We start from the raw sequence: 25,722 nt of genomic DNA, 5'->3' as shown, positions 1-25,722 counted from the left end.
GAATTCTTTTCTAATTGAAATAGGAAATCTTTGAAATGTTTCAAACATAGGAGTGACATGATCAAATTTAGTACTTAAAAAGATCACCCTGGCTGGGCGCGGTGGCTCATGCCCATAATCCCAGCACTCTGGGAGGCCGAGGCTGGCGCATCACCTGAGGTAAGGAGCTCAAGAAACAGCCTGGCCAACATGGTGAAAACTCATCTCTACTAAAAATACAAAAAATTAGCCGGGCGTGTTGGCGGGCACCTATAATCCCAGCTACTCTAGAGGCTGAGGCAGGAGAATGGCTTGAACCTGGGAGGCAGAGGTTGCAGTGAGCCAAGATCACGCCATTGCACTCCAGCCTGGACAACAAGAGCAAAACCGTCTTTTTTTTTTTTTTTTTTTTTTTTCTTGAGATGGAGTCTTGCTCTGTTGCCAGGCTGAAGTGCAGAGGAGTTATCCCGGCTCACTGCAACCTTCGCCTCTCGGGTTCACGCAATTCTCCTGCCTCAGCCTCCTGAGTACGTGAGATTACAGGCACGCGCCACCAAGCCTGGCATTTTTGTATTTTCAGTAGAGACGGGTTTCACCGTGTTGGCCAGGATGGTCTCAATCTCTTGACTGAGTGATGCACCTGCCTTGGCCTCCCAAAATGCTGGGATTACAGGTGTGAGCCACCACGCCCCGCAAAACTCTGTCTTAAACAAACAAAAAAAATCACCCTGGCTGCTCTGTGAAGGATGAATTATAGAGGGTCAAGGTTGCAAGCCAAGCCAACAGCTACTGCAATCTAAGAGGGAGACAACAAAAGGGGCTTGGACAGCGTGATAAGGGCAGACATGGAGCAAAATGGATGCATTTTAAAAATAATCGATAGAGGCAATAGAGGCACCTACAAATGCAAAGATTCTATAGCTCTTTATAAAGGTATGTTTTCCTATTTTATTTCAAATGTTACAAATAGCAATATTAGAATTCTATGGCTCTTTGTGAACCCAACTAGGTCATAAGATCAATGTCTTCATAGAACATCCTATACAGATTCCTCAGATTCCTTCCCCTATCCCTCTGGGAAATAAGAAAACTCAAAACTCACCACCTCTTTGAGCAGTTTGGAATGTTTTTATAAAAATGCATGATTTATTGTTTGTCTGTGAAATCTTTAGGGGGAGGAATAGAGTTAAATTTATCTGTCAACTGAGCACAGCACAGAAGGCACAATGGATTCCTGGTAAATACATACACGATAAATAAATAAATGCTACCAATACTAAATTTCACTGGTCCCTTTTCTGTGTATATAAACTTTATAAGGGATCCTTAAAATGTATCCCATTTGTTATTCCACCACTTGGAAAATATTGTTTTGTTTTTTTTTTTTTTAGGATAATTCACATTAACTTCTACAATGGCATTGTTTGATAATGAAATATTTTCTTTTAAAAGTATTTAATTAAATTGATGGCAGTACCAATACATAGAACATTATGTTTATATTTTGTATTTATTGGCTAAGGCTGCCATAACAAATACCATAGACTAGGTGGCTTAAACAACAGATATTTATTTTCTCATAGTCTGGAGGCTGAAAGTCCAAGATCAAAGTGTTGGCAGGTTTGGTTTCTCCTGAGGTCACCTGGTCTTTCCTCTGTCTATCTCTCTGCATAACCACCCAAGACGTTCATTTTGCCTACTGCCCAGATGGAGCCTATTTATTAAGGCAGGGGAATTACAATAGAGAAAGAGTTTAATTTATGCAGAGCCCACTGAACAGGAGACTGGAGTTTTATTATTACTCAAATCAGCCTCCCTGAAAATTCAGGACTGGGTTTTTTAAAGGATAATTTGGTGGGAAGGGGGCCAGGGAGTGGGGAGTGCTGATTGGTCAGGTCAGAGATGAAATGAGTTGAAGCCGTCCTCTGGCACTGAGTGAGTTCCTGTATGGAGGCCACAAGACCAGATGAGCTAGTTTATCTATCTGGGTGTCGCCAGCTGATCCATCCAGTGTGAGGTGTAAAAAATACCTCATACACCAATCTTAGATTTTATAATACTAATGTGACCTACAGGAGCAATTGGATAGGTTAGTAATCTTATGGCCTCTGGCTGAATGGTTCCTGAGCCATAATTTCTAATCTTGTGTCTAATTTGTTAGTTTAACAAAAGACAATCTGGTCTCCAGGCAAGAACAGGGTTTGTTTCAAGAAAGGGCTGTTATTATCTTTGTTTCAAGTTAAACTATAAACTAAGTTCCTCCCAAAGTTCGTTTGACCTACGCCCAGGAATAACAAAGGGAACTTGCAGGTTAGAAGCAAGCTGGAGTGAGTTAGGTAAGTTCCTTTTCACTGTCTAATTGTCTCACTGTTATTATTTTTGCAAAGGCGGCTTCATCTGTGTCCAAATTTCCTCTTCTTAAAAGGACTCCAGTCAGATTGGATTAGGGCCCACCCTAACAGCCACATTTTAACTTCATCACCTATTTAAAAGCCTTTCGTCCAAATGCAGTCACATTCTGAGGTACAGGGGTTATAGGGCTTCAATATGAATTTCGGGGGACATAATTCCTTTTTTAACATATTTTAACATATTTCTTTATTAAAAATAATAATTCATTAACAATAAGAAAACAAACACTATTTTTTAGTGACTATTTTTTATGCCAACGTGGCATAAGAAGAACTATGTATTTGTTTTTTGCCTCAGTTTCTGGAACAATAGCTTCTAAAACCCTTGGAGTTTCCAGAATGGTTAGAGTAAGAGGAGCTTTTTCGTTATTCATAATACGCCTCTTTCAACCATACCTGAGTTTATGCTAATGAAGTGACTCTTGGAGGATGGAGGCTAGTTGCCAGAGGAACCAACAACATGATTGGAGAATTAAAACTTAGCCTAGCAGGGTGCGGTGGCTCAGGCCTGTAATCCCAGCACCGTGGAAGGCTGAGGCAGGCAGATCACCTGAGGTCAGGAGTTTGAGACCAGCCTGTCCAACATGGTGAAACCCCATCTCTACTAAAAATACAAAAGTTAGCCGGGCGTGGTGGTGGGTACCTGTAGTCCCAGCTACTAGGGAGGCTGAGGCAGGAGAATCGCTTGAACCCAGGAGATGGAGGTTGCAGTGAACTGAGATCATATCACTGCACTCCTGCCTGGGTGATAGGAGAATCCATCTCAAAAAAACCCAAAAAACAAAAACAAAACAAAAAAACAGGACTTTTAGCTCCACCCCCAGACCTCTGGAGAGGAGAGACGCCGGGGGTAGAGTCAGCCTCTATCACCAATAACCAATGACTTAATCAATTCTGCCTACACAATGAAACCTTCATCAAAACCCCATGTAATAAGGTTCCAAGAGCTTCCCAGGTGGTGAACACAGGGAGATGCTGGGAAGGTGGCACACCCAGAAAATGCATGAAAGTGCCATGCCCCTCCCCGCATACCTTGTCCTATGCCTTTCTCCCATTTGGCTGTTCTGGAGTTGTGTCTTTCATAATAAACTGGCAATACTAAGTAAAGTGTTTCCTTGAGTTCTGTGAGCTGTCAGGGGAAATTATTGCACTTGAGGACAGGGTTGTGGGAACGCCAATGTGTAGCCAAATCAGGCAGAACTGTGGGTAACCTAGGGAATCACTACTCACAAGTAGCCCCCGAAGTGGCGGGCAGTCCTGTGGGAATCCAGGTTAAATTGTGGGACACCTAGTTGGTGTTATGGAGAACTGGAGAATTGCTTGATGTTGAAAAGCCACACTTGGTGTCAGAAGTGTTGTAGGTACAAAAAAGTTTTTCTTTTAGCTAACCATTAGCACACACATATATACACACACTCCAGCCCCATGAGATAAATAGTATTATTTACCAGTGATGAAACTGTGGCTGAGAGAAATAAGGTAATTTGGTAATGATCTCAGAGATAGCATGGTAGGGCTAAGATTGGAACTGTTCTTCTAACAGTTACAAACTCTTGCCATCCATAATAGGATTATTGTGAATGTATTTATTTAAAAGTACTTCAAACAGTGCTTGACACATAATGACTTTGCAAATGTCAATTTACATCCCCTAATGCTGGAGACTTAATGGAAAATAACATTTATTATTTGTTTATTTATTTAAAGATTTATTTAGAGATCATTCTGTTGCCTAGGTTGGAGTACAGTGGCACAATCATAGCTCACTGTAAACTTGAAATCTTGGCCTCAAGAGATCCTCCCAAGCAGCTGGGACTACAGGCATGTGCCACCACACCTGGCTAATATTTTTATTTTTTGTGAAGACAGGGTCTCATTATGGTGCCTAGGCTGGTCTCGAACTCCTAGGCTCAAGTCATCCTCTTGCCTCAGCCTCCCAGTGCTGGGATTACAGGTGTGAATAATGCTGGCCAACAATAGCATTTAAATCAATCCTTTCTGGCTCTCCCAGTTTTTCTGGAATGCCAGTTTGAAATATACGTTTTTAGAAGATTGGCCATAATGATTATTTCTCTCGACTCAGTGTCAAATCCTGTTCACTGTTGCAGTAGATGCCTCTGTGTACATATGAATTTATAAGAGGAAGATAATGAAAGTGCTTTTACATTTAAAAATAGTTTCCACAATTCTAATGCTTAGCAACTAGCATTAAAAAGGGAAAGTAAACCACAGTGACATTCTTTTTCCTTTAAAGACCATCTTGTTTAAAGAACCATCTCTATTTGTGAGTGCTTTAAATCAGCAAAAATTAAAGAAAAATATAATTAACTTCAAGTTTAACATAGCAGCCTATTAACTGCTTAAGACTTCTACTATGTATTTACTAATTCATACTAATAAAAGTTGATGATAAAATGACATATATTGAGAAATAAAAGTTAACTCTCCAAACTAAGAAAACATGCAATAAATGTAAATGCAATCAAAGAGGATTCTAAACAGAATTTCCTTTTGTTATTTCACTGGTAACTGCTATAATGCTATCTCAAAATGGCAAATAATAAAGCAGTCTTGATTATGATGTTTGTAATCTATTTTTAAATGCTCCAGCATAGACAGTATAATATCATGAACGTGTTCATTACTGTTAGTTTCAGCTTTAAATCAAGGGGCAGTCAGTGGCTTTCATGGAGATTCCAGAGATGGTCAGTAAGCAATTGATCAGAAAATGCCACTTTTTGGAGTTAACTAATACAAGTACGTCAGCTATCTGCATCTCAATACCTGAGATTTGGCTAATTAGCATATGAAATGTCAGAAGTGGTTTTTTATCTGGGAGAAATTCATGGTTTATTTATAGGCATAATGAATGTCAGAAAATGTAAAGTCATTGGTGACTTTAAATGTATTCATGGATTGCTAAAGTATTTTGGATACATTTTCTACCCTTACATGAATCCAGTAAGGCCTAAAACCTGTCGAGTAGGGAAGTGACCTAAGGGTGGACCCCTAGACAATTCTGTGTCTCTTCTTTGATTCTGAGAACTACTGACTGTCCAAGACAAACTGGGAAGAAAAAATCCTGCCTGTAGACTATTGTTTTATCTATCTCCAGTAAACTTGCATGCAGAATACCCAAAGAACAGAGAGCTGGCATGTTGTCAAGTTTAACAGAACAGGTTGTAAGAACTGTTTTTCAACCTGCTTGTTAGTAAGTGCTTGTTAAATAAATGTCTGTTTGTATGGCAAAACTGGGCAAGAGGTTTGCTTTCATTACAAGTTGGTAGCTTTTTGTTGGGGAGGAGCCAGCCATTTCCCATCCAAGGCCTTCAGGGTCAGATAGAATTCAAGAGTTGTGTCTAATCAAAGTGACTGAGTTCTGCCAGGCGCGGTGGCTCACACCTGTAATCCCAGCACTCTGGGAGGCTGAGGCGGGTGGATCACCTGAGGTCAGGAGTTCGAGACCAGCCTGGCCAACATGGTAAAATCCCGTCTCTACTAAAACCACAAAAAATTAGCCGGGCATGGTGGTGGACACCTGTAATTCCAGCTACTTGGGAGGCGGAAGCAGGAGAATCTCTCGAATCCGGGAAGCAGAGATTACAGTGAGCTGAGATTGCGCCATTGCACTCCAGCCTGGGCAACAAGAGCGAAACTCTGTCTCAAACAAACAAAAACAAAAAACACAAAGTGGCTGAGGTCACAGCAGCACTTCAGGAGTTTTTTTTTTTTTTTTTTTTTTTTTGAGACGGAGTCTTGCTCTGTTGCCCAGGCTGGAGTGCTGTGGCGCCATCTCGGCTCACTGCAAGCTCCACCTCCCAGGTTCATGCCATTCTCCTGGCTCAGCCTCCCAAGTAGCTAGGACTACAGGCGCCCGCCACCACGCCCGGCTAATTTTTTGTATTTTTAGTAGAGACGGGATTTCACTATGTTAGCCAGGATGGTCTCGATCTCCTAATCTTGTGATCTGCCTGCCTCGGCCTCCCAAAGTGCTGGGATTACAGGCATGAGCCACACGCCCAGCCAGATTCTTTCTCTTTAATATTTAGTTTTCTGTGGATCTATTAAGATGACTCATAGAAAAAAATACAATATATTAATCTTAATCATCAGGCAGTTTCAAACAGACCCTTAACAATAAATAAACATGAAATCATTTAAGTGAATATTTTACTTATTTTTTAGGTTTCAATTAACATTCTTTTTCATCTTCCTGGAAAATGGAAAAAAAACTGGCAGAAAACAAAACGCTTTTGCCAAACTCTTGTTGTTTTTTTTTTTTTCTCGTTATTTAAAGCCACGTGTTCTATTAAGGGAATTTAATGTATATGTTGCAAATGTTTTAAAAAGTGTGTTTTACTAGCAGAGATCACTGAGTTAAGGTAACCAAGCCTGAACATAGCCCATTATAACAGAAGCCACGGGATTGTTTTAATGAATCAGTGACTTTCCTAAGGTACGATGGAATAGAATTTACCTACAGAGGAAATGGATTTTACTTGAACCACTAGGAATTGAGGTTGAATATATTTATCACCAGTGAGATTTATTAAACCTTGTAATGTATGGAGGGCTTAGGAATGTGGCATAGATTGACTAGACAAATAAAAATTCAGAGTTGGAAGGGGATTTTGAAAAGTTGCAACCTCGTTTGGCCTCGGTTTCTGCTTCTCTGAAATTTAAAGGTTGGGGCATTTTGTCAAATCCCAGTCGATTCATATTAAGGAGCATTTTTATTATTCACTCACCAAGGGTCTTATATTTCGAAAATTTTGCTAACCAAATTGCATCTAATGACTAATAAAGGCTTTCTCAGATTTTAATTAATGAAACATATTAATCATTGCCTCTGATCAGAGTAAGATATCTAGGATTACCACACCGGGTGCATATACTGTTGGCCAAAGCCAAAGAAATTTGATACTTTAGTTCACCTGTGCAGACTGATTGTGGTTAAATTTATTATTTCCATCAGGCATTTTAAAATATAGGCAGTGATGATTATGTGAGGATAATTGGTTCCAGAAAAGGGCCACTTAAAGTGAGTTAATGCAAAACAAGGGTCACTGCCTTGAAAGCTTAAAATTATGAAAATAAGTTTACTTGGTTAGGCTTGCAGCTTAGGGTATATCTGTACCTAAAGTTTCCATAGAACTATAACAAGAGTAACAAGAATGTCATTTTGTTTTATTTTGGTGTAATTTTTCCCACAAAGCTTCTCCTCACCTTTAACTTTCTCTGCAAATTCACAGAGGAGGATTACTTAGCAGGTAGGGGGAGCAGTGCAAAATAGTCAGGATTCAAAGGTTCCCTTAATCCAATTATGCAGGCCCATCATTGTTGCCCAGGATCCTTGATTTCAATTTGCGGTTGATTTTTGCGCTGTATTTGCACTATGTAGTTTAAAGGCTGCAAGCATCAGGTGACTGCCAAAAAGAACAAAGGTATTGAAACCAAAAAGGCTGAATCTAGTGTGAATCTGGAAATAGGGTGGGGTCGTTTTTTGGTAAGTGGTTAGTTCGTGAGTGATTTTTTTTTTTTTTTTTTTTTTTTTTTTGAGACGGAGTCTCGCTGTGTCTCCCAGGCTGGAGTGCAGTGGCGTGATCTTGGCTCACTGCAAGCTCCGCCTCCCGGGTTCACGCCATTCTCCCGCCTCAGCCTCCCAAGTAGCTGAGACTACAGGCGCCCGCCACCACGCCCGGCTAATTTTTTGTATTTTTAGTAGAGACGGGGTTTCACCATGTTAGCCAGGATAGTCTCGATCTCCTGACCTCGTGATCCACCCGCCTCGGCCTCCCAAAGTGCTGGGATTACAGGCTTGAGCCACCGCGCCCGGCCATGAGTGATTTTTTTTGCTTTCATCTTAAGATTGCTTTCTTCCCTCTGCAACCTGGTACCTTTTTCCAGGGGACCACTGGAGAAACCCCTGTAGGGAAAATAGCTCACTGTTATCCATTGAAAAAGCATCATTAACTTGGCTGACCCAGGAACTCCAAGTTGGGAACAACTAGATTTTTTATTACAGTCTTCCTGTGCCTAATATTCTACACATTTAATTATATGCTCTTTGTTTTCTGTTGTAGAAATTGAAAGCCTGAGGGATTGTTATCTGCAGGAGGTCACATGGCCAATTACTGACTAAAGCAGGTAAAGAATCTGGATTTCTGACCTTCTCTTTGGACACTTTAAAATAATATTTAGTTGAGGCCGGGTGCGGTCACGCCTGTAATCCCAGCACTCTGGGAGACCGAGGTGGGTGAATCACCTGAGGTCAGGAGTTCAAAACCAGCCTGGCCAACATAGTGAAACCCCGTCTCCACTAATAAAACAAAAATTGGCAGGGCATGATGGCGTGTGCCTGTAATCCCAGCTACACGGGAGGCTGAGATGGGAGAATCACTTGAACCCGGGAGGTGGAGGTTGCAGTGAGCCGAGATCGTGCCATTGGACTCCAGCCTGGGCAATAAGTGTGAAACTCCATCTCAAAAATAAATAAATACATAAAATAAAATAAAATAATATTCTGTTGAACTTGCTCTGTGGAGAAAAAAACAAAATAAAATAATATTTTGTTGTTGAAACTATGATTTTATTAATTTAATTCATGCCTTGTCTTTAAGCTCTGGTATATTTTAATTTGGCTAAATAGAAATATACATATTAAAACAACAACTGTTTATTTCCCAGGAATCCTAATGGGTTTTACAGGGTTATATTAGCATATCTTGTTTATTCTTTTTTATTTTATTTTATTTTATTTTTTGGAGACGGAGTCTGTCTGTCCCCCAGGCTGGAGTGCAGTGGCATGATCTCGGTTCACTGCAACTTTTGCTTCCTGGGTTCAAGTGATTCTTGTGCCTCAGATTCTAGAGTAGTTGGGACTACAGTCATGCACCACCATGCCTAGCTAATTTCTGTATTTTAGTAGACATCATGTTGGCCAGGCTGGTCTCAAACTCCTGACTTCAAGTGATCCACCCATCTTGACCTCCCAGAGTGCTGGGATTACAGGTGTCAGCCACCACACCCAGTTTATCTTGTTTATTCTAACAAAATCTTTTTAGCCTGGAGATTCAAATTAAGTTGAACCTAGAGATTCAAATTAAATTGAAACTTCAGGAACTGGCAATTCAGCACAATTTGGTACAACCCAGGCAGTAAATTTCATTTGTTAAAATGTTGCAAAGTCTTGGCAGCACATGGCCTCAGTCATAAGAAGGCCATATGATTTAATTGTCAAGTGGGTTCTTTGGGTGTTGGGGAAGGGCGACAGTCCTCAGGCTGTCACACTGGAGCCAAGGGAGAAGGGATGCATTTGAGTATTCAGCTTTGAAGTGAATGAACTTCAGTGTTACTGGTCTTCAAACATTTTAATATATACAATTTGGATTCACCTTAAATTATGGATCATTTCCCCTATAAATCTATTGATTCTATTTTACAATTAGAGACAGATAAATCACCAATAGTATGTAAAAAACAGCTCAACTGTAGCTTTGCATCAGCAGAATCTGGTGTACATATATATGCACAGCTACGTATTTCTTTATTTTTTAATTTTATTTATTTACTTTTTGAGATGGAGTCTCACTCTTTCACCCAGGCTGGAGTGCAGTGGCTCACTCGTCTCAGGTCACTGCAACCTTCACCTCCCGGATTCAAGTGATTCTCGTGCCTCAGCCTCCCGAGTAGCTGATATTACAGGCACGCGCCAACACTCCTGGCTAATTTTTGTATTTTTAGTAGAGATGGGGTTTCATCATGTTGGCCAGGCTTGTCTTGAACTCCTGACCTCACGTGATCCACCCACCTTGGCCTGCCAAAGTGCTGGGATTACAGGCATGAGCCACCACACCCAGCTGTTTTTTTAATAAGTAAGGAAAATGTCATAAGTGGGAGTTGAACAATGAGAACACATGGACACAGGGAGGGAAACGTCACACATGGGGCCTGTCGGGGAGTCGGGGGCTTGAGGAGGGATAGCATTAGGAGAAATACCTAATGTAAATGACGAGTTGATGGGCACAGAAAACCAACATGGCACATGTATATCTACGAAACAAACCTGCACATTGTGCATATGTATCCCAGAACTTAAAGTATAATTTAAAAAAACAAGTAAGGAAAATAAAGAGTTCACTTGAACCCGGGAGGTTCTGATTACAGTAATATTATCGGATTTTTATGTATAAAGTGACAGTTGAAATTAGCTGTTTTCCATGTATATATGCTGTAATTCTTAGCACAGTTTATACTTCTGTGATGTGACAGCAAATCACATGGAAAATATGTATTTTATCTTCAATCTGGTAATAAGAAAAATTGAAAATATTTCCTGTAATCAAAAGGAGATATTATTGTTTTTATTGATGAATGTGAACTCTTCTTTTAAAGGCTAAGAAAATGAGAGGACTGGGGAAAAACCAGCTGTAGACTTACTTGAGTCCCTGGGCTAGGATCCTGGAGAAATGCTAAACTCACGGCCTTTCAGAGAGAAAAAACTGGCATTCAAATGTGTGGGTTCTCAGAAGTGCACAGCTGATGTCCAGATGGTGACAGTTTGGGGAGAAGCAGGGCTGTCGGCACCAGGAACATTCAGGTTGCATACAGATGTTCTGTGTGGGCAGGGACAGAGGGAAGCCTTGCCTAACCAAGAGAGAACCTTGGTTAAGGAATTATTTAGGAATAATTCACCTGAATAATGGGAAAGATAGAAAAATGTTTCATTCAATTTAATGTATTAGTCAGTAGCTATAACATACAGGAAAACATGCCTGAGATATTTGAGGTCACACTCTTTGAAGTTCTAGTAAATGTAATAAAGAAAATGTTATTTTGTCATCTCTAGGATGTAACAGTATACCTTGAGAATCTTACTGGTTCAAAAAGAGCAGATGTATAACCTGTATTATCAGCTTCACTGGATTCTAGCCTATAAGATTGCCAGCCCATGGTTTGTTTAAGCCCCAACTAGTGATATAATCACTGCGAGGAACAGGTACACTGGGGCAATGCCATTTTTCAGAGTCAGCAGTATCCACGTACTTGATGCTACACGGTTAACTTTGCTGTTGTACCTTGCTCTTTACATAGAGGCTGAAAGATTCTACTCTACAAGCTGCAGTGTACTAAATAAACGAAGGGGGATGGGAGAGAGAAAGGGCAGTGAGAACAAACAGAGTAGGGTAGTGGTAAGTGAATCATAGAAATATAAATCTAGAAGGCAGTGACAGCTGGAAGGAAATCCCAGAAAAGGCCAGGCGCAGTGGCTCACGCATGTAATCCCAGCACTTTGGGGGGGCTGAGGCGGGTGGATTACCTGAGGTCAGATGTTTGAGACCAGCCTGTCCAACATGGTGAAACCCTGTCTCTACTGAAAATACAAAAATTAGCCGGGTGTGGTACCGCACGCCTGTAACCCCAGTTACTTGGGAGGTTGAGGCATGAGAATCACAAATCTCAGGAAAATCTTTATTCAGTTTGGCTTGTCTTGGCTCAAAGCATCCTTTGAATAGTGTTTTCTTTAGATGGTTTTATTAGTAGAAATCTGCAGGTCTAAAATGGTCATCAGGCTGGGCGCGGTGGCTCACGCCTGTAATCCCAGCACTTTGGGAGGCCGAGATGGGCGGATCACGAGGTCAGGAGATCGAGACCATCCTGGCTAACACGGTGAAACCCCGTCTCTACTAAAAATACACACACACACACACACACAAAAAAAAAAAATTAGCCGGGCGCGGTGGTGGGCGCCTGTAGTCCCAGCTACACGGGAGGTTGAGACAGGAGAATGGCGTGAACCCGGGAGGCGGAGCTTGCAGTGAGTGGAGATCGCACCACTGCACTCCAGCCTGGGCGACAAAGCGAGACTCCGTCTCAAAAAAAGAAAAAAAAAAAAAAGTCATCAATTCCATTATGAAGTATAAATGTGGATGTTAACTTTCACTAAACTACATAGCAGATTAATGTCTGTCTTGGACTCTACAGACTATGCTGAGGGCCATGATTACTTGTATTAAGCTTCAAAATAGAGTATGGCTTTCAGTCTTCCTTGAGGAAGCCTCGGGGATCTGGTCTTTGTAATTCTATTGCCATTGGGAAAATAACTTCATTCATTCACAGGATCAACTGTGGTCTCTATCTGGTATTTCTCTCGATTCAGAGGGATATGAGATTGGAGAGACTGTGGGGCATGCACTCTAGCTAGGAATCCCCCTGCTCCTCCTCGACATGCCTAAGGATGGTGAGAAGCAGTGAGAAGGAAAATGTTTCCATGTGTCCCTTGTTTTAGGACACAACCTATAGATAAAGAAACACTGGATCTATATCTATGTCAATTTATATGTCGATTTATAGCCATCAATTAAAAAAGGAACTTGGAGTGATACTACAGGTGAGCAAACAGAGGCCACGCAGTTGTTTATTGACAAGCTTCAGGGAGAAAAGCAAAGACTTCTGATTTACTGTTTGTACTATATTGCTTTCCATGGTTAAGCATTCCTGGGACTTTGGAGTTTGGAGGTGTATAGTGATTTGATTTTAGCTCTCCACTAGCCTTACCCTTGATCCAGAACTGATACACAACTAATTTTCAGTATTTTCATCCCTGGAGGCAGGAGTGAGACTATTCCCACCCAAGCCACAGAATGAGAGTAGGGGGAAGGAAATCAAGGCATTCTTATTCAAAGAAAGGAGACTGGTGCTAAGCAAACAGCAGGACACTGCAGGTGTTCAGTGATTTCTTTCAATGCAGCTTCAGATCTAAAAGGCTTTATTAATTATACTTTTTAAAGTATAATTTAAAAGGCTTTATTAATTATACTTTTTAAAGCATACTTTAAAAGGCTTTATTAATTATACTTTTTATTTTTGTATGCTTAAACTTTTCAAAACTCTTTCCCATCTATTATCTAATTTTAGCCTCACCATTAGCCCTCTATTTAATGAGGCAGTATAGAGTACTCATTACAAGCACAGATGCTGTGGCTGGTGTTGAAAACTTGTCGAGATGTATGTCCTTTGGTGAATTTCACCTATCTGTGCCACAGTTTTTTCATCCGTAAAATGAGGATACTATTAGCAGCCTCTTTATATATAGGTTGGTTATGAGACCTGTATAAGTTAATACACATAAAACTTGTAACGGTACCACTGTCATACTAAACTATCAAAAAGTGTTAGCTATTTTGAGCAAACTGGGGTTGTGAGAAGTTAAAACATTTAGAGAAGCTAAATTCCACCAAAATCCTAAGGTCACAAGACCAGTAAGTGTTGAAGTCAGGACTTGAATGCTAGTTTAATTATGTCAATTCTAGAATTCATTTCCAGCAATAAGATATTCTGTGACTATCTAAATACACATACATGTGCACATACATGCATGCGTATGTATTCTATCTATCTATCTATCTATCTATCTATCTATCTATCTATCTATCTATCTCATCTCTCTATCTAGAAAGAGAAAGCCTAAGAGAGAAGAAAGGCCCAGCATTCGTATAAATTTATAATACATATCATAGTATTGTAATTACATATGAATAGTTATGTGATTATGAGCTTCTTGGGGACAGGGACTCTCTCTTCTTTTTTTTTTAAAGAAACTGGAACCAAACATAAACTGTCTGCCCATATGCATAGATGCTGTGGAATGAAAGAATGGAAGAACAATTGGATGAAGTAATGAATGAATGAATGAGCATATGAACATTCAGGATGCAGTTTCACGCTTGTCGCCCAGGCTGGAGTGCAATGGCACCGTCAAGGCTCACTGCAACCTTTGCCTCCCAGGTTCAAGTGATTCTCCTGCCTCAGCCTCCCAAGTAACTGGGATTACAGGTGCCCACACCATGCTCGGCTAATTTTTGTATTTTTAGTAGAGACGGGGTTTTACCATGTTGTCCAGGCTGGTCTCGAACTCCTGACCTCAGGTGATCTGCCTACCTCTGCCTCCCAAAGTGCTGGGGTTACAAGCATGAGCCACTGTGCCTGGCCATGGTTAGCTGTTAAAGAAACACTCTAAATCTCATAAATTAAAGCAAATAATTTGGAAAGGTTAGTGTCATAATAAATCCCAATGGTACTGGCACAATAGAAAAGCACTTGATGCAAAAAATGTCTACTGTTGGCCAGATATGGTGGCTCATGCCTATAATCCTACCATTTTGGGAGCCTGAGGTGGGAGGAGGTGGGAGGATCACTTGAGGCCAGGAGTTTGAGACCAGCCTGGGCAACATAGTTAGACCTCCTCTCTACAAAAAACATTAAAAATTAGCCAGGCATGGTGGCACGCACCTGTATTCCCAACAACTCAGGAGGCTGAGGTGGAAGAATCACTTGAGCCCAGGAGGTCGAGGCTGCAGTGAACCATGATTGCTCTACTGCAATTCAGCTTGGGTGACAGAATAAGACCTGTCTTTAAACAAACAAACAAACAAGCACCAACCAAACAAACAAAAAACACAGCTTCAAGTGGTCTAACTGCACTTATTCTTGGGAATTAAAAGTATTAAAAAGTCTAATAACTTCAGAATTCAGTGTTTCCTCAGTGTAGCACAGCCCGCTTTCATAGTTTTAAAGAGCTGGTCTTCCTTTTCTCTGTTAAAATTTTCTTTGTTTACCTGAAATCTTCAGTGGGAGAATGAAAAGCTGTAAAAATTATGCATTAGCAATCATCTAACTTTTTTATCCAGTTCCCTGACCCCCTCATCACCCAGATCCCAGTTTCTGCCTACGAATAGACAATAAAGCTTTTATGAACCTACCCCACCGCCCCCTCTCAAGGAAATCACTGTTTCCTACCATTCTATGGCTGGCTACTTGGTGAGCTAATCACTAGTGACAAATAAAGATTTGAGCTGTATGCAAATGAACAATCTAATAATAAAAGTCTGTATGCACCCTACAGAATTCTCTAAGCCATTCATCCTTTTAATTCAATTTTCCTTGAAATTATACCCTATCCGAAACAACATTTCAATACCAAAGATGTGGCATGGGGCCCTGCAGCATCCCACTTATTATGTATGTTGCTTTACTGTGATTTGTAGATATGCTTGTTTGATTTCTCCTAATTTTAGGTTTCCAAATTAATTTTATTAGTTCTCCACATAAAACCATGATAACTAAATTTCTGCAACAACATGCCTCAGGCATGCACATAGTACATTTTCCTTCTCTTTTCCCTTCCTGCCTTAACTACTCTGGGGCTTAATTTTTGCTCTTTCCTTCAACACTTAACACTTGAGAAAATCAGATTCTAAGTTATTATCAGGATCTTCATTTTCACTTGAATATTTAAATAGCTTATTCTGTAGAACACATTTGCAAGATTTAGGATAATGAATATAAGCCAGCTTTCAAACTTAATTTTAAGTTCAGGGGTACAAGTGCCGGTTTGTTACATAGGTAAACTTGTGTCCTGGGGGTTTGTTGTACAGATTATTTCATAACCCACATATGAAACCTAGAACCCATGAGTTATTTTTCCTGATCCTCTTCCTCCTCCCCCACTTCACTCTCCAAAAGGCCCCAGTGTGTGCTGTTCCCCTCTGTGTGTCCATGTGTTCTCATCATTTAGCTCCCACTTATAAGTGAGAACATGTGGTATTTGGTTTCCTGTTCCTATGTTAGTTTACTAAGGATAATGGCCTCTAGCTCCATCCATGTCACTACAAAGGACATGATCTTGTTCTTTTTAAGGCTGCATAGTATTCTATGGTGTATGCACACCACATTTTCTTTATCCAGTCTATCACTGATGGGCATTTAGGTTGATTCTATGTCTTTGCTATTGTGAATGGTGCTGTGATGAACATACACATGCATATGTCTTTATAATAGGATACTTTATGTTCCTTTGGGTATATACTCAGTAATGGGATTGCTGGGTCAAATGGAAATTCTGTCTTTAGGTATTCGAGGAATTTTCACATTGTCTTCCACAATTAGCCAGCTTTTCAATACTAAATTTAAAAAGTTGGGTCAAAAATTTGCAGCTGTAGAGGCCAAGGGAAACTTGCCCTTTGCCCTCTGAAGATTCATTGAAAAATCAGCTTGCAAAGGGCAGATTATTTGGAGGAAAAGCATATAAATATATTTAACCTGTATGTGGCGAGAATGACAGTGATTACCCACCCCCAACAATGTAGTCCGGAGGCTTACAAACTATCCCGCCAATACAGATTATTAGTGGGGGGCGGGGAGGAGAAGAATTCTGTTGGGGGGATTACTAGGGAGAATGAGTGGGCCAGAAAACAGATTAATTTGTACATTATCATGTGAAAGGGTCTGTTTGGTGTGGTTATATTCTTGGTCTTAAACAGAGGGGAAGAAATAACAATTGTTCCTTCTGATGGGTCTGGATCTTAGACAACTAAAGGCTATGGGGAGGTTGTCAGAGAGCCACAATATTTTGGGGTATCAGTTTCTAACCCCAACACAGCCAATAGTAGTCTGGAATACCAGCTATTTATTATAGATATAACTCTAGCATAGACATATTGAAAAATCTTAGGATTTCCACAATTCAATCTGCTTTTCCCATTGCTAATTATGAAAGAGACTGCCTCTATTAGTCTTTTTTTTTTTTTTCCTTGAGACAGAATCTCGCTCTGACGCCCAGGCTGGAGTGCAGTGGCACGATCTCACTCACTGCAAGCTCCGCCTCCCAGGTTCACGCCATTCTCCTGCCTCAACCTCCCCAGTAGCTGGGACTGCAGGTGCCCGCCACTATACCTGGCTAATTTTTTTGTATTTTTAGTAGAGACGGGGTTTCACTGTGTTAGCCAGGATGGCCTCAATCTCCTGACCTCGTGATCTGCCCGCCTCGGCCTCCCAAAGTGCTGGGATTACAGGCGTGAGCCACCGTGCCTGGCCTTCTTTTATTTTGAGACAGGATCTCACTCTGTTGCCCAGGCTGGAGTGAGGTGGCATGTTCACAGCTCATGGCAGCCTTGACATCTCCCCACAACCCCTCAGGCTCAAAGGTGATCCTCCCACCTCAGCCTCTTGAGTTGCTAGGACTATAGGCAAGCATTGCCATGCCTAATTTTTTACTTTTTGTAGTGGGGAGGGGTCTCATCATGTTGCCCAGGTTGGTCTCAAACTAGACACAAGTGATCCTCCCACCTTAGGCTCCCAAAGTGCTGGGATTATAGGCATGAGCCACCCAGAGGAGCATTGAATTAGTCTTAATGGTAAGAACTCAGAATAAATTGGGAGACATACATTTAATTTTTACCTTTATTGTTGACTCATATTTAGCTTAAGGCAACAAGGCCAGCCATATTCATAAACAGAAGGTGGACATTCACAAAGTATCATTTTGGGCCTGGTGCAGTGGCTCGTGCCTTACTGTAACACCAGCACTTTGGGAGGCTGAGATGGGTGGATCATTTGAGCTCAGGAGTTCAAGACCAACCTGAGCAAAATGGTGAAATCCTGTTCATATTTATTAAAGTTATTTTTTTTAAGTGTCATTTTGTGGGGGTAGGTACTAGTATTATTCTCATACCAGTGCCTGGTGTTTTACTATTGAAGCTTAATTTATTTGTCTCATCTTTCTCTTTTAGAGAGCAAAGGGAAGTAATGCATTCAAACTCTAAGAACATGCTATAACTTAATATGCTATATTACTGGGCTCTTTGCTATATGACTGCAATGTATATGTGTGTGTGTGTGTGAGAGAGAGAGAGAGAATGATGGTTACAGGTAAAGTGAATAAGGCAAAGTGAGAGGGCAAAAGATCAGAAAATGTTGTTTGGGGACCCTGAAGACAAATTGCCTTTCTGTGTGTGTGTGTGTGTGTGTGTGTGTGTGTGTGTGTGTGTGTCTTTGAAGCAGAGTTACTCTGTCACCCCGGCTGAAGTGCAGTGGCACAATCTCAGCTCACTGCGGCCTCCACCTCCAGGGTTTAAGTGATTCTCCAGACTCAGCCTACCAAGTAGCTGGGATTACAGGCACATGCCACCACGCCTGGCTAATTTTTGTATTTTTTGTATAGACAGGGTTTCACCATGTTGGCCAGGCCAGTCTTGAACTCCTGAGCTCAAGTGATCCGCCCATCTCTGCCTCCCAAAGTGCTGGGATTACAGGCATGAGCCACCACATCTGGCCAACAAATTGCCTTTTTGTGGTTTCCTTTTTTTTTTCTTTTGTGGTTTTAATGTTTTGTTGGTTTATTTGTAGAGATGAGGTCTCCCTATATTGACCAGGCTGCTCTCAAATCCCTGTCTTCAAGTGATTCTTCTGCTTCAACCTCCCAAAGTGTTGGGATTACAGGTGTAAGCCACCGCACCTGGCCTTGTCTACACCGCAGCTGGCCTTGTCCATTTCTTAAACTATGAAATATGAGATAAGCTGTGAATCTATACAGTTATTTGAAGATATGTCAGTTATTGGTTGATAATGTGCTTAGAAAACAATGCTAGACAAATAAATGGCATCAGTCATCTAAATGAGAACATCAGACATCCCCAGTGATGTGCTATTCTTGACCTTTAATACCTGACAGTGAATAGAGCTGTTAGGAAACATGCATGCACACACACCTCTAATTCTGTTATGTACTACCTTTCATACTGAGCCATCTAAGCTACCCCGAAATCATGGCAGTTGACATAACACATTTTAAAATAAAACAAATAAAACAAACAAAAAAAACATAAGTTGCTTCTCCTCCTTAGGGCTTATACTTTATAAAATGCTATTCTGTTTTTCAGTTCTTCCGATATGATTTGTAGACGGCAATGACAGATTGCATTTTTAAATCCACTTAACTTTCTTTCCTCTGAATAATCCTATCAACAGGCTCCCTTCCACGCCTTTTTCTTATCATTAAGAACAGCTTCAGTTTGGTCTGTCTGAGCAAAAACTAGATTAATTGTATAGTTCTAGGAACTCAACTGCCATGTTCTGAGAGGTAAAGATGAGGATTTCAAAAGTGAATTTGTCTTTATTAGGAATAAATGGACTTAAGAACACTTCTGCGTTGTAAGTTAGTAGTTACTCATCTGTATTGAATTAATGGAATGTAACATGTGATGACTTCTCTTATAGTTAGAAATATGAAGAGACATTGTTTAAATCTTTTGGCCAGTATCTCAGAAATTCTGCAGAATTCTATTTTGCCTTATCTTTTGGGAAGCTACAGGAGCAGTAAATATTTATCATTTCGAAAAGTTGCCATTTTTAATAAAATCTTTAATTTGGAACTGATATTTTAATACTTTACACAATTGTGCTATGTTCACTTTCAACAGATATCATAGAAGACTATTTGTCTTAGGAAAAATATATTTTCTCCATTTCATAAGAAAATTTAAAAACATCATTTTGAGGCCGGGCGTGGTGGCTCACGCCTGCAATCCCAGCACTTTGGGAGGCCGAGGCGGGCAGATCGCCTGAGGTCGGGAGTTTGAGACTAGCCTGACCAACATGGAGAAATCCCGTCTCTACTAAAAATATAAAAAAATCTGCCAGGTGTGGTGGTGCATGCCTGTAATCCCAGCTACTCGGGAGGCTGAGGCAGGAGAATCGCTTGAACCCAGGAGGCGGAGGTTTTGGTGAGCTGGAGATAACGCCATTGCACTCCAGCCTGAGCAACAAGAGCGAAACTGCGTCTCAAAAACAAAACAAAACAAAACAAAAAACATAATTTTGAGATGAATTAGTTCATTACAACAGTTATATACATATTAACTATTTCCTCCAAAAAGCTTCAATTGAGTTCATCCAGCATTTCGGGAAATTAGAAAGAGGCACGCATTACCCTTGGTGGGAAAAAAACTATTATGGCATCTAAAGGTTAAGCAGCTTGCCAAGTTCACTAAGTCAAGCAGTGGGATTGAGGATAAAGCTATAGGTTTCCCTGTCTTCCAGGCAGTAGCGGAGTGAGATAAGACCTACACACCAGGTGTTTCTAAACAGAAGCAGAGTAGAGACAGACACCCAGAACAAGAGCCCTGCTCTCTTTCCACAGGCCGAGTCAGTTTTCTGAATTAAACAGTAAGACTATCTGTGGGAAAATGGCTGGTGATTCACATCTTGAATAGTGTTGCCCACAGCAGTTTCTAGTGCATCTGCAGGTGCTGTCTGCAAAGCTTTAGTGCCCAGGGCACAGGTGGTGAAACAGGCAGCCCTTTTGCTGCTCTCCCCCACCCTTGAGGGTTGAACACACTTGCACCTCTCTCCAAAATTTTCCTTTTAGAATAATGGTGCTCTATGGTGCAATAAAGTTGATCACAAATGCACAGAAAGAGTCAATTCCCCTTAGCCAGCGCTGGAGGGGTTGAGGAGGGCGTGGACTCCATTTCTCATGATCCTTTCTACAAGGCAGCTAAGGGCCCAGTGAGTCAGGGGTGGTCTCTAGGTCACTATCTGTGTGAAGCTTGTGTTTATCAACCTCCTGGGGCAAGTGTTTGCTCTGCTGGAGAACTACAATAGAGAATGTGGGAAGCCAAAGAGCATGCTAAAACGGGCAAACACTTGTGTAGATAATCCCATTTTCCCACTTTAGAAGTTGCATATCTAAATAGAAATGCAAGGATGGAATCCATTGGACCACACTGTGGTTTCCAAAGATTATGGAGGTAATTTGTGAGATCGAAGATGTCTTTCTAGGGTTTGCTGGAAAATACAATTCTAGTTATGGAACTTTAATTCAATGGTTTCCTGTTAACTCACATTGTAAGATATTGTTTATTGGAGGAAGTCATCCAGAGTAAGTTTAAAGGTTTTAATGCAGTATATATGGTTCATCCTTCTCACTGCTGATTTATTTCCCTAATCAACTTTATACCCTCCACCAGTCCCACCCCTCACCCTGTGCACACTCAGATACATTCTCCACTCGAAGTTATTAACAGTTTCCCGGTAACATCAGGCTCTTTTACTCACACATGTCTCTTCCTGGGGTTATCCACCCTAACCCCTTCTTGTCTGCCTGCAAAGCTCAAGCTTTGCCTTCTGTATGAACCTAAACTGGCTACCACCCCACCCCACAATAAAATTGACCCTTTTACTTTCATACCCCCATATGGCCCACTTGATTATCATATTTATTTGTTTACAAGTCTACCTTCCTGGACTAGACAGACTATAAGCTCCTTGCGGTGGGACCTGTGTTTTATCTTTAAAGTCTTCTGAAACTAACATGGTGTCCCAGGACTTAAATACATTTGTTGAATGAATAATGATCGATGTTCTTTACTGTGTTCTATCTATCTTCTGATAGAACAACCTACAGTTGCAGGGTTTTTTTGTTTGTTTGTTTTTTGAGATGGAGTCTCTCGGTCACCCAGGCTGGCGTGCAGTGGCATAATTTCAGCTCACTGCAACCTCTGCATCCTGGGTTCAAACAATTCTCCTGCCTCAGCCTCCCAAGTAGCTGGGATTCCAGGCATGCGCCACCATGCCTAGCTAATTTTTGTATTTTGTTTGTTTGTTTTTTGTTTTTTTGGTTTTTTTGAGATGGAGTTTCACTCTTGTTACCCAGGCTGGAATGCAAAGGCGTGATCTCGGCTCACTGCAACCTCTGCCTCCTGGGTTCAAGTGGTTTTCCTGCCTCAGCCTCTGGAGTAGCTGGGATTACAGGCGCACACCACCATGCTTGGTTTTTGTTTGTTTGTGGGTTTTCTTTTTTTTTTTGAGAGGGAGTCTCGCTCTGTCGCCCAGGCTGGTGTGCAGTGACGCGATCTCTGCTCACTGCCAGCTCCGCCTCCCGGGTTCATGCCATTCTCCTGCCTCAGCCTCCCTAGAAGCTGGGACTACAGGCCCCCCACACCAGGCCCGGCTAATTTTTTTGTATTTTTAGTAGAGACGGGGTTTCACCGTGTTCGCCAGGGTGGTCTCGATCTCCTGACCTTGTGATCCGCCCGCCTCGGCCTCCCAAAGTGCTGGGATTACAGGCGTGAGCCACTGCACCCGGCACTGTGTTTTGTGTGTGTGTGTGTGTGTGTGCGTGTGTGTGTGTGTGTGTGGTTTTAGTAGAGACAGGGTTTCATGTTGGTCAGGATGGTCTCAAACTCCTAACCTCAGGTGATCAGCCCGCCTCGGCCTCCCAAAGTGCTGGGATTACAGGCGTGAGCCACCGTGCCCGGAACTGTGTTTTTTTTTTTTTTTTTTTTTTTTTAATTTTTAATTATTTTTTTATTTTTTTATTTTTAGTAGAGACAAGGTTTCATCATGTTGGCCAGGATGGTCTCAAACTCCCAACCTCGGATGATCCACCCTCCTCGGCCTCCCAAAGTGCTGAGATTACAGGCATGAGCCACTGCTCTGGCCTAATTTTTGTATTTTTAGTGGAGACAAGGTTTTGCTATGTTGGCCAGGCTGGTCTTGAACTCTGTACCTCAGGTGATCCACCTGACTCTGCTTCCCAAAGTGCTGAAATTACAGACTTGAGCCACTGTGCCTGACCCAGTTGCAGTGTTTTAAGCCGTGAGGAATTTGGGAGAATGGAGAGGAAAGATTTTGGAAACTCGAAGTCCAATTCTATTTAAGTCCTGACTGTGCTGAATACTGTTTGGAAATAATTTATTCCTCTTTTTTTTTTTTGACTACTTAAATTCCTAGATCAGCATAACCCAGGACATTTGTTTGTTTGTTTGTTTTTGAGACAGAGTCTTGCTCTGTCACCCAAGCTGGAGTGCTGTGGTACAATCTAGGTTCACTGCAACCTCTGCCTTCCGGGTTCCAGTGATTCTCATGCCTCAGCCTCCTGAATAGCTGGTATTACAGCATATGCCACCGCTCCCAGCTAATTTTTGTATTTTTAGTAGAGACGGGGTTTCACCATGTTGGCTAGGCTGGTCTCAAACTCCTGACCTCAAGTGATCTGCCCACCTCGGCCTCCCAAAGTGCTGGGATTACAGGCGTGAGCCACCGTGCCAGCCAGGAAAAATTTTAAACAATACTGATGTCTGGGTAACGACTCTAGAAATTCTACATAAATTGGCCTGGAACAAGTGCTGGCTTTAGGAGTCTTAAGCACACCAAGTGATTTTAATATGCAGTCAGGGTTGGAAAACCACTGCTTTAAGTGTACTTACCTAGGACCAGGACTTATACATCCCCTGTATATTGAAAATTACCAACTTTACAGGTCCAACTTTAACCTAACGCCTGACCTCCACACTCCAGAACATAAATACCTCATTAATAATGTCTAATAGGCATCTCCGGTTTAGCATCTTCAAAAGCAAACATGCCCCGGAACCAAGTAAAGGATAACTTCATCCTCCCAATAGAAACCATTCTTCCAGTGACTTACTCCAAAAATCCTTGTAGTCATCTGCAACTGAGGAGACAGAGTAAATTGAACAGCGGAGGGGAAAGCCAGATAAAGTGGGTTGACAAGTAAATGAGAAATATAAGGGAGAAGAAGACTTTGACTGCAAAAGGAGGAACATAGAGAACCAGCTATAAGTAGAGTTAAAGTGAAGGGACTTGTTTATAGTTTGTTTTATAAGTTTGGAGATAACTGACTTCATTTAAATGAGATGGACCCATTTACAAAGTACATTGATATTAGCAGGGCATGGTGGTGCATGCCTATAATCCCAACTACTCAGGAGGCTGAGGCAGGAGAATCTCTTGAACCTGGGAGGCAGAGGTCGCAGTGAGCAGAGACCGCCACTGCACTCCAGACTGGGTGATAAAGTGAGACCCTGTCTCAAAATAGATAAATAAATAAATAATACATTGAGCACATTGCTTACTTTCTCTGAGTGTCTTTATTTGATCATATGTTTCTCAAGAGTGCACAGGTGATATGGCCAATAAAATAGGTGAACTGGAGAAATATTTGAATTGCAGAGACATTTAGAAGATATATTTACATAATTTGTATCTGTTGTTGTTGTTTGTTTGTTTGTTTTTGAGATGGAGTCTTGCTCTGTCACCCAGGCTGGAGTGCAGTGGCAGTCTCAGCTCACTGCAACCTCTGCCTCCTGGGTTCAAGGAATTCTCCTGCCTCAGTCTCCCTAGTAGCTGGGATTACAGGCATCTGCCACCACGCCTGGCTAATTTTTGTAATTTTAGTAGAGATGAGATTTCACCATGTTGGCCAGGCTGGTCTCAAACTTCTGGCCTCAGGTGATCTGCCTGCCTTGGCCTCCCAAAGTGCTGGTATTACAGGCATTACAGGTGTGAGCCACCGCGTCCAGCCTAGAATTTGCATTTGGATGTGGGATGAGGTAAAGGGAAGAGTCAAGAATGTTGCTGAGAGTTGCTGGCTCATGGGTGGCTGGTGGTACCTTCAATCAGCTAGGGAAGAGAGAAGGAAGAGGAGATTTAAAGGAGAAAGGGAGAACTTCGGTTTTAGGCATAGCATATTCTAGGTGGTATTTATTATTCAACACTACAAATTTTTACTGAGGCATTTAATCCTTGTTGGGGGTTACAAGGATATTTTACTAATGAATAAACCCTAGTTCCTGTCTCCAATAAGCTTGCAAAGTTTTATTTTATTTGAAACAGAGTCTTGCTCTGTTGCCCAGGCTGAAGTGCAGTGGTATGATCTCGGCTCACTGCAACCTCCACCTCCCGGGTTCAAGTGATTCTCCTGCCTCAGCCTCCTGAGTAGCTGGGATTACAGTTGTGCACCACTATACCTGGCTAATTTTTTTTTTTTTTTTTTTTTTTTGAGACGGAGTTTCGCTCTGTCGCCCAGGCTGGAGTGCAGTGGCCAGATCTCAGCTCACTGCAAGCTCCGCCTCCCGTGTTCCCGCCATTCTCCTGCCTCAGCCTCCTGACTAGCTGGGACCACAGGCGCCGCCACCTCGCCCGGCTAATTTTTTGTGTTTTTAGTAGAGACGGGGTTTCGCCGTGTTAGCCAGGATGGTCTCGATCTCCTGACCTTGTGATCCGCCCGTCTCGGCCTCCCAAAGTGCTGGGATTACAGGCTTGAGCCACTGCGCCCGGCCTAATTTTTGTATTTTTAATAGAAATGGAGTTTCATCATGTTGGCCAGGCTGGTCTCAAACTCCTGGCCCCAAGTGATCTGCCCGCCTCAGCCTCCCAATGTGCACGGATTATGGTTGTGAGCCACAGAGCCCAGCCTTGCAGTTTTAAAGCGTTTATGAAAAGAACCACGATAAAAGAAGAGTAAGGTAAGTGCCATAAGAATTATGCAAAGATGTGGCCGGGCGCGGTGGCTCACGCCTGTAATATCAGCACTTCTGGAGGCCGAGATGGGTGAATCACGAGGGAGTTCAAGACCAGCCTGGCCAACACGGTGAAGCCCCATCTCTACTAAAAATACAAAAACTAGCCAGGCATGGTGGTGCACACCTGTAGTCCCAGCTACCTAGGAGACTGAGGCAGGAGAATTGCT

General features: G+C 41.8%; 1 long non-coding RNA gene across 1 annotated transcript; it reads left to right on the top strand.

Moving 5' to 3' along the window:
- Positions 1 to 2,178: 2,178 nt before the first annotated feature.
- Positions 2,179 to 25,467, top strand: LOC144339436 (uncharacterized). Its single transcript, XR_013414461.1, has 3 exons — positions 2,179 to 2,315; positions 8,474 to 8,537; positions 25,334 to 25,467. It is a non-coding gene; the product is annotated as an uncharacterized LOC144339436 (long non-coding RNA).
- The last annotated feature ends 255 nt before the right edge of the window (positions 25,468 to 25,722 follow it).

The sequence above is a fragment of the Macaca mulatta genome, chromosome 2 (genome assembly GCF_049350105.2).
Source record: "Macaca mulatta isolate MMU2019108-1 chromosome 2, T2T-MMU8v2.0, whole genome shotgun sequence".
NCBI classification, from domain to species: Eukaryota; Metazoa; Chordata; class Mammalia; order Primates; family Cercopithecidae; genus Macaca; species Macaca mulatta.
Note: the sequence above shows the minus strand (reverse complement) of the source record. Positions and strands in the feature narration are given on the sequence as shown.